The sequence below is a fragment of the Aegilops tauschii genome, chromosome 2 (genome assembly GCF_002575655.3).
Source record: "Aegilops tauschii subsp. strangulata cultivar AL8/78 chromosome 2, Aet v6.0, whole genome shotgun sequence".
Classification (NCBI taxonomy): Eukaryota; Viridiplantae; Streptophyta; class Magnoliopsida; order Poales; family Poaceae; genus Aegilops; species Aegilops tauschii.
Window position 1 is genome coordinate 498801808 of NC_053036.3, and position 8364 is coordinate 498810171.

At 44.0% G+C, this 8364-nt stretch overlaps 1 pseudogene; it reads left to right on the forward strand.

The window, feature by feature from the left end:
- The first annotated feature begins 1037 nt into the window (after positions 1-1037).
- LOC109755411 (U-box domain-containing protein 57-like) lies at positions 1038-7582 on the forward strand (annotated as a pseudogene).
- Positions 7583-8364: the final 782 nt, after the last annotated feature.

Sequence of the window (8364 nt, forward strand, 5' to 3'; positions counted from 1 at the left end):
TACGCCCCCTCATCTACCTCCTCCACTTCATCTTCACCACCGTGATCATCCATGCCACCCTCCGTTTCATTGTAATCGAAATCAGCAAACGGGGCCCTATCGATGTCGACGGCGTTGATGTCCAACAAGTTCACGAACTCAGCAGTGGCATTGTTCGAACCACCGCTACGTTGAGCGACATCAAGTCAAGAATAACCACAATGCCGAAAAGCGAAGGAAGAACAAGAGGTCGAAGATGCAAACCTTGCGGCCAATTCGTCGAACACCTCGCTTGCGGTGGAAGCAACGTCGTTGAACGACATCGTCGGGGAGGCGGAGGGAGTGGAGGAAGGCGTCGGCCTTTTCCCAGGGACCTTCTTCCGCTTTCACGCCCGAAACCTTGCTCACCTTCTCCGTCGGCGGCCGGGCAGATTGAGCAGCGGCGGCAGCGCCCGGCGTGCATGACTTTCCGGCGGGACCAGCCGGATTGCCGCCCTGCACGACAACGTTGCCCTGCCGCTTGCGGGCAGGCGCGTTGGGGCCTTGGGCGATGGCGGGGCGACATGGCCGGCATGCACGACCTCCACAGTGACGGGGGACGACTGGGAGGCTTCCATGGCGGCGAAGAACGGCGGGGAAGATGGACCGAGCGCGTGGTGGCGGGGCAATGGCGGTCGAGGAGGGGGGTGGAGCGGGAACGGCCGCGCGGAAATTTCCCTCGCGCCAAATCTCGCCGCGGATAAGGGGCGAGCTCGGGTCGACCTCCCACCCCATGAATCTAAAGGTTGAGGGCGAACTTTTGCCGCGCCCCGCAAAAACTTTTACGGGTCGAACGCGTTTGCGGGGTCTGTTCGAGCAGGATTTTCCGCGCCAACTCATATTTTGACGGTTATTTTGCGGGGTCTGCTAGAGATGCTCTAATATAAAGCAGGGAAACCCTATTTCTATTTCGGAGTAGTAGTCTAAAAATTGCAATTCATCGATACACGGGCGCCGAGTTGAATGCTGCTCTGACCTGCGCGGGTCCCACGCTTCAAGCCTTGGAAGATGGCCGGTGTGGGTAATAAAGGAGGGCTGGTGCGCAATTAAGGGCGTGGGGGCGGAAAAAAAATGCGGGCTCCACACAAAAGGAAGCCGCAAACCTCCACGGCGATTGCATTCGCCGGCGCTGCTGCCTCGCACAACTTCGAGGGGGAGCTGTCAGCGGCGAGCGAAGTCCGGCATCTCCTTCTCGTCGCTCCGCTGCGGCGATGCAACCTCGGAATATCAGCATAAAGGTCCGCAATCCCCTCTTCTGAAGTTTTTTGGTCAATTCCTGCCGCAACTTTTACACCGATGAATATTTGATCCGAGGCAGCGACGCAGAGGCCTATGATGACCAGCTTCCGATCTAATTATTGAGGTTTCTTTGCCCGCATTTCCCCAGGTGGCAAGGGAAGAAGATATGTCCTCACAAATTGGAAACGATGGCTTCTATTTTGATCTCGTCGACTTTGACAGGGTGAAGGCTTTCCAGATCGCGGATAACATGACTATGTCCCGATTGAAGGTACCACCTGCCTTAGTCAACTATAGAAGGACCACCGTTTCACTAGAAAGCTTAAATTTGGTCTATAGGATTTTGTACTTTTTAACAGATCTATCCGTAAGACTTCAAGGAACTGAGATAACGAGGCTTTTAGTTTAGGAGAAGTTAGGCCTTGCCTTAGCCACTAGCAACTTTTTGTGCTGATTAGACTGGCAATCTCTCATTTAGTCCTCTCCTGCAAGCATTTCAGCATCTCTGCTTCTGGTTGGGGGCTATGTTGTATTCTGTTTGTTAAGTAATGCCAGGCCATTTTCATGTGAACTTTTTTTTAATGTAAGTCTATTGTGGAAATCATGAGTAGCTGAACAAATTGTCCACTCCACCCCTTTTTCAACGGAGTATGGAGTATAACAGGTTTGAGTGGTCGTAGACTTGTTGCATATCATTTGGCAGAGCTATATAGAGATTGACATTCATCACTCTGCACTGGTGCACCTTATTGCAAAGAGAAAACTGCATTAGAATCCCCTAAACTATCACAACTTCCTCACTGGGCTCCCTCAACTTGAATCTCTAGGATGGGGCTTCCTAAACTTGTCTTCGTCTCACCTAGCTCAATTCCACAAAATAAAATGTGCCACATGATCACCCCCCTCAGCATCTTCTCTTAGAATAACAGAGAAAGGGGGCTATGTCCAGGGATACCGATATTATGATTTTTTGACATGCCATTATTTTTAAACAGGGGCAATGGAGCTCAAGCTGCATTTGATAGTTTTTAGTATGTATGGTCCATTCTATCTATATCTATACTTCCATACTTCTATACTTAATATGAAAAGAGCGAGTTGCGGAGATCCATCACATCTCACCTGTCCATGTGTTTAGCGACAAGGTTAGCATCCTCCCCTAATTAATAGCATACCTAATATCAGCGCCAATGCCAACCAATTAATTATATCCTACCAAATATCAACATGTAATTATGATATTGCCAAATATGAATGTGCAATGCAATTAATATATTTCCTACTACTAACGTGCATTGCACATACACAATTACTAGTATCATTAAATTTGCTAAGAAACTTCTACCCCAAATGTTTTAGCTGAAGAATTCCAGATGATCAGCAGGATTTTCTATTTTCCATCAGTTGTAAGATTGAATGATGAGTTTCTATTTTTCTGTTGTTTGTTTATAGATATATCTTGTGCAACCAGACAAATATGTTTGTTTCCATCCTATTGTTTCTGATGGTTCATAATGACTTCAGTATTAATTGGTTACGTTGTTCACAGATGGAAATTGCAGTAGAATTCAGCATCCCAGTTCAATGTCAGCGCCTCTGGTTGTTTTGTAAAAGGCAAAACGGGACATGGCGTCCTGTTAAGCCATTCTCTACCGAAGAAAACAATCTATCTGTAAGAAGGCATTGTCCATGCTACGTTATGATTGTCGTTTTAGATAACTTATGTTCTTACTGGTTCTTGATACAATTCTTCTTGGCAGAACTTTGGGAGTAGCCTGTTTATGTCTAGTTAGTTTGGTTGTTATCATCTTATCTATTGGGAATTGGGCGTCGCTGTGGCTATGCGAGCGTGCACTCTGCACACTTCGTTTAAGCATAGTTAAAAAAGGCGCGCCTAAGCGAGCGCTTAAGCGCGCCTAGGCTCTAGGCGTTAGCAGAACGCATTGCGCATAACTACGCTTAATTTGTGCATAACTGCGCATAAGCATGCGCTTTGGTCAGTAAAGCGCAAGGCGGTGGCAAAACGCACAATTAACGCCTAGCGCTTTTTTGAACTATGTGTTTAAGGATGCCTGGCTTATTTTCTTATTACAAAAAGGTGACACCAGGAGCAAGTCCCTGGTTGGTCTTTTTTCTTATCTTATCTATGGGTGTATCTATTTGTTAGCATCTTATCATCCATATCCTATTGTGCAAAGAAAGAAATATACTACATTCTCTAGAATGTTCCTATATTATTGTTTAGGAGCACCCGCCGGTGCTTAGATGAGGGCGAGCGCCATTGCCTAGGTCCTCTGACCCATAACCAAGCTGTTATAGGGCATCCTAGCCTAACCACCCATTTAAGGGATAAGATCCAGCTAGTTAGAATTAAGAAGTCACAGCCAATGTTTATGTTACGGTTAATAATCTTACTATATCTTAATTCATGCTTACAAATGTGTCATAGTTAACACATGATAATTACTAAACTAATCATGAGTTTAGCACAATTCCAATGCTGCATGATGGAGAAACTCAAATTAGCCTTCTTTAGTTCCCCTGCAGCAAGAATAAGGGATCCCCTCAGGGTTTGAGCTAGTGCACCGCAACCAATCAGCGCCGTACCTTGTAGTTGTAGACTTGTAGTCTGTGCTAGCTCGTCTATCTCATGCAACCTAGGCAACCAATGATGCCTTATATGAAAGGATAATTACAAATAATTACTCTTGCAGATGACTAGCCTCGGTAGACTATTGTCAAGGACCTTCTTGTTCCTGAATCCTGATGGTGTGAAGCTGTTTTTGGAGGTTGATCCTGAAACCTGAACTTGAACATATCTATATTTTCCTTTGTGGGTGTCTGTAAAAAGGACCCTTCTTGTCCAATCCAACGGTTTATTTATTTAAATTCTCTCCCTATTGGCTCCTTGTAGGTGCTCAATGATTCTTCCCCAAAAAATCTGAGCAACAATGATGGGTTAGTGTTTTTAAAGCTTTATGACCCAGAACAAACACAGATACGGTCAGTACCTTTTACTTAGAAGTTAAAACTCTCGTTCTTTTTGTTTATCAGTTGAGATTTTTAATTTATACTCTGTTCTCTGAATGAGGCTCACAGATATATTGGAATGGTTTTTGTAAAAGCTTCATCAAGGCCTTCAGATATTCTTCCGAAACTAAGAAGTCTAGCTGGTTTTTGTGCAGATGAGGAAATGGAATTATATGAGGTCAGGTTTTGCTTTACTGCAACCTTGCCACTACTAATCTTAAATCCAGTTTTTCACCACCACATTTTATGTTTTCTCATTTTAATATGCAGGAAATCAAATTTGAACCTTCTGCCATGTGTGATGCCATAGATGCCAATATTACATTTTCAGAAAGCCAGGTCCCTCTCTGTCTCTGCTGTAAATATCTGCCAATTGAGGGCGTTTTTTAAATGAAAAATTCAGGTGGGGGAACCTTTCCCCTGGTGACCTTTAAAAAAAAAAGGGTCTGTATTTCGTGCAAGCGTCTTCACGTTTCCATTCCCTTTTAAACACTTTCTTGGTCCTGTTCTTCTTGCAGATTGGGCAAGGGGATATCATTTGCTACCAGAAAAGCTCGAAGTCTTTGAGCCACCATGCATACCCTTCTGTTCAAATATTCTTCAATCGTATTCATGATTTGAAGGCAGTTGTTCCGGTGCTTTACTTTTCCATCTCTGAAGACTTAAATTCTAGCTCACTGCTATTGGTGGCATGATTATATTTTCCGTCTTCTTTTTTAGGTTTCTCTCTTGGATGCTTATTTCGGCAATACCATCATCATGTAGTATATTTTCTAGTTTGGCTCTTGGATTAGTCGCGAGTCATGACTGTTGACATTTTTTTACGTGGCTGCTGCTGACGTGCTGTTGCTGAATTTTTTTATATGCCTCCTGAGTTGCTGCTGACAATGTTGATAAAAAGGGTTGCTGCTACCTGCTGTTGTTGCTGTCTTTATTAATGGGGCAATATTTTGATGTCATCTCACATCTCAATTTTTTTGTTTATCCTTATTACATAGCATTTTATAATTATTTGTATATACTCGCCGTATCGCCGAATTGCTGTATTCCGTGTCCCTGTTTCCTTATCGTCGTATCCGAGTCCGTCGCATCGGTAGTTTGAGAAGCAAATATACTCGTGTGAACATCTACCCCTACTATATCTGCCCCTCATTCCCCTATTAAGATTCATACGAAGCTGATCGTTGATTCTTTTCTTATTTTCAGCTTTTCCTAAGTTTTATTTTTGTAAACAGTTGAGTATGGGTTTCGAGGAACAAACAGATGCATTTTGTTGCTGCTATTAATGTCATGATGCTGGCATCTGATTTGCCTCTATATGTGCCAACGTTTATGTATTCCTTGCAGTTCCTTGTATTTTGTAGTTTGTGCCACTAGCAAGGTGCCGTTTACGTAATGACACGAATTACATGTAGGGGGAGCAAATGAAGATACTTGCTCTGGAAGAGGAGGTTGCTAGGTTAAAACGTCAGTCTGACCTTCAAACAGAGAAGGCAAATATAGGTATTTCTACTAGCCAAGAACTTTTCATTCTTCATTGTTTAAAAGTACAGTATAAATTTGTAGCAGCAACATATAAGATACACTAATGCAATGCAGAATGCCAGCGGTTTAAATGTGAGCGAGACAATGCAGTGCGGCAGCTGAATGAGCTGCAGGATCAGAATCCTCAGATTTTCCTTGAGTTTCCCATCACAAATTTGCTGCAAGCAACGCAGAACTTCAGTGACCTGTGCAAGGTTGGAGACACCGAATATGGATGTGTATATAAAGGCATTATACACGATACTACAGTAGCTATCAAGCTATCCAGATCTGATACTTTATTTCAACAAGAGGTAGCCTATGCCTGTATTAATGTGTCACTTAGCTGATTCTGTTACTAACAGAAGGTCATCGCAGGTTTCTATTCTTCGTCAAGGCAGACATCCAAACATTGTCAACTGCATTGGAAAATGTTCTGAAGTTTCAGCTCTTGTGTATGAGTGGTTGCCAAAAGGAAACCTCCAAGATCACATTGTTTGTGCTCATGGCTCTCCACCTCTTTCATGGCAGATCCGCACACAGATCATCGGTGAGATTTGTTCTGCGCTGCTTTTCCTGCATTCACGTGAGCCTCATGCTTTGGTCCATGGCGATCTACGGCCTTGTAACATATTGGTCGACGCCAACTTCAGAAGCAAGATCTGCAACTTTGGTATGTTAACCCTGTTTCTTCAGCCCGGCGACCACCAACCAGCTCTGACAGCCAGACTGCCATACCTGGAGCCGGAGCTCCTCACGACGGGAGAGCTCACACCCCTTTCTGATGTCTACTCTCTGGGTGTTATCATCCTGTGTCTCCTGACTGGACTGCCTCCCTTGATTATTGCAAAGAAAGTTTCAGAAGCATTGGTGAATAATAGCTTGCACACGCTGATTGATAAATCAGCAGGGAACTGGCCTTATGTACAAAGCCAAGCAGTTAGCCGTCATTGGTCTTAGCTGTATGGAAAAGCGACCTGATCTCTTAACAAAGGTATGGTCAGTTGTTGAGCCCCTTACCAGGAAGCCTCCTGCAGCCTTATGGCCATACGTCCAATCGGCAGTTACAGGAAGTTCCGCGCCTGGGCACTTGATTTGTCCAATTCGCATGGTAATAACTTTTGTCAGCATTTCTATCATTTCCAATAGATTGGGGTCTGGGGACATGTTTTTATACTAGGATAGGAATTTTCTTATTCATGTGGAAACAGGTTAGACAACAAAATTTTGAAGGCTGCCAGGGGCCAGTTAATAACATATTTTGCCCTTCGTTTCTTGGAGTGGTTATAATGCATGTCTAAAAGCTTCCCTGCCTAATGACCACCGGGTGGTAAACCTGTACATTTCAGGATATTATGAAGGATCCTCAAGTGGCATCTGATGGATTCACTTACGAAGCAGAAGCCATAAGGCGCTGGTTTGATGGCGGGAACAACAGGTCTCCGATGACGAACTTGCCGCTAGCAAATCGTGATCTCGTCCCAAATCGTACCGTCCTCTCTTCCATCCAGGAGTACCTTGAGCAGCTGATATGGACCGAACCTCGTGGCGAGATCTGATCTGTTGTTGTTGTTGCGGTCTGATCTTTCACAACACACCACCACCATCACCAGTAGTAACCTCTCGCCCGCGCACGCGATGTACACGAAGTAGAGGGTTTGAACCTTGCGGCTCAGCATGAGAGAAACAATCTGTACGACGGCACCTCACGCGCAAAACAATTTCCTTGCAGAAACCGCAACAAAGAGGTTTTCTAAAGTTACCTCAAAAACACATCTCTATTTCATATAAAAATAACCTGACCTTTACAAAAGACTCGATTGACTTTATATAATAGTCACACATCCTAACTAGCTTGGAAAGCAAGCACATGGTACGTAATTAAAAAGAAGATAACACCTAGGATTAAGCTAAACCGACTTGATCTAGTATTTAGGAAAACAAAAACAACTAGTAGTATTTTCTGTTGTGCACGCATCGCTGGCTTCAGTTTTGGTGCTTGTGGGCCCCATCCAATTTCCTTCAAGCATAGTAGACTCCAAATATCCCACGTCCTTGTACTTGCCTGATATTCCTTACGTGGCCTTAACAAAAATAGAAACTTAATCTGCACCTTCTGCTCTTTAAACCAAAACAGACTCCGCATATCAAGTTGCCTCTCGTAATAAACAGTCGTGGCAAGGAAACGCAGAAGACCAGCCTCCTTGACGCCTCCTCCTAAACATGGTTTACCATAAGGATTAAAATATTCTTTTGTTTGGTTTCCTGTTGATGCATGCACGTCCAAACCAGAAGAAGCTAATATCTCAAACCGAACAAGTTTCTCTTCTTTGCCTATGCACATCGTGTGCAACACATCAGCATGCATGCACGTAGTATTTTCTAGTGGCTTCTCATCGTTGTAGCTTAGCTGCTCTGACGTATATACAATGTATTTTTGCACATCATTGGCTTTAGGCGAAACAACAATGACCTCGGCATTTAAATTATAGGCGGTTGTATCAGCAGCAGAGGCAGCCAGGTTCCTGAACCTCAATCTTCTGACGACATTAG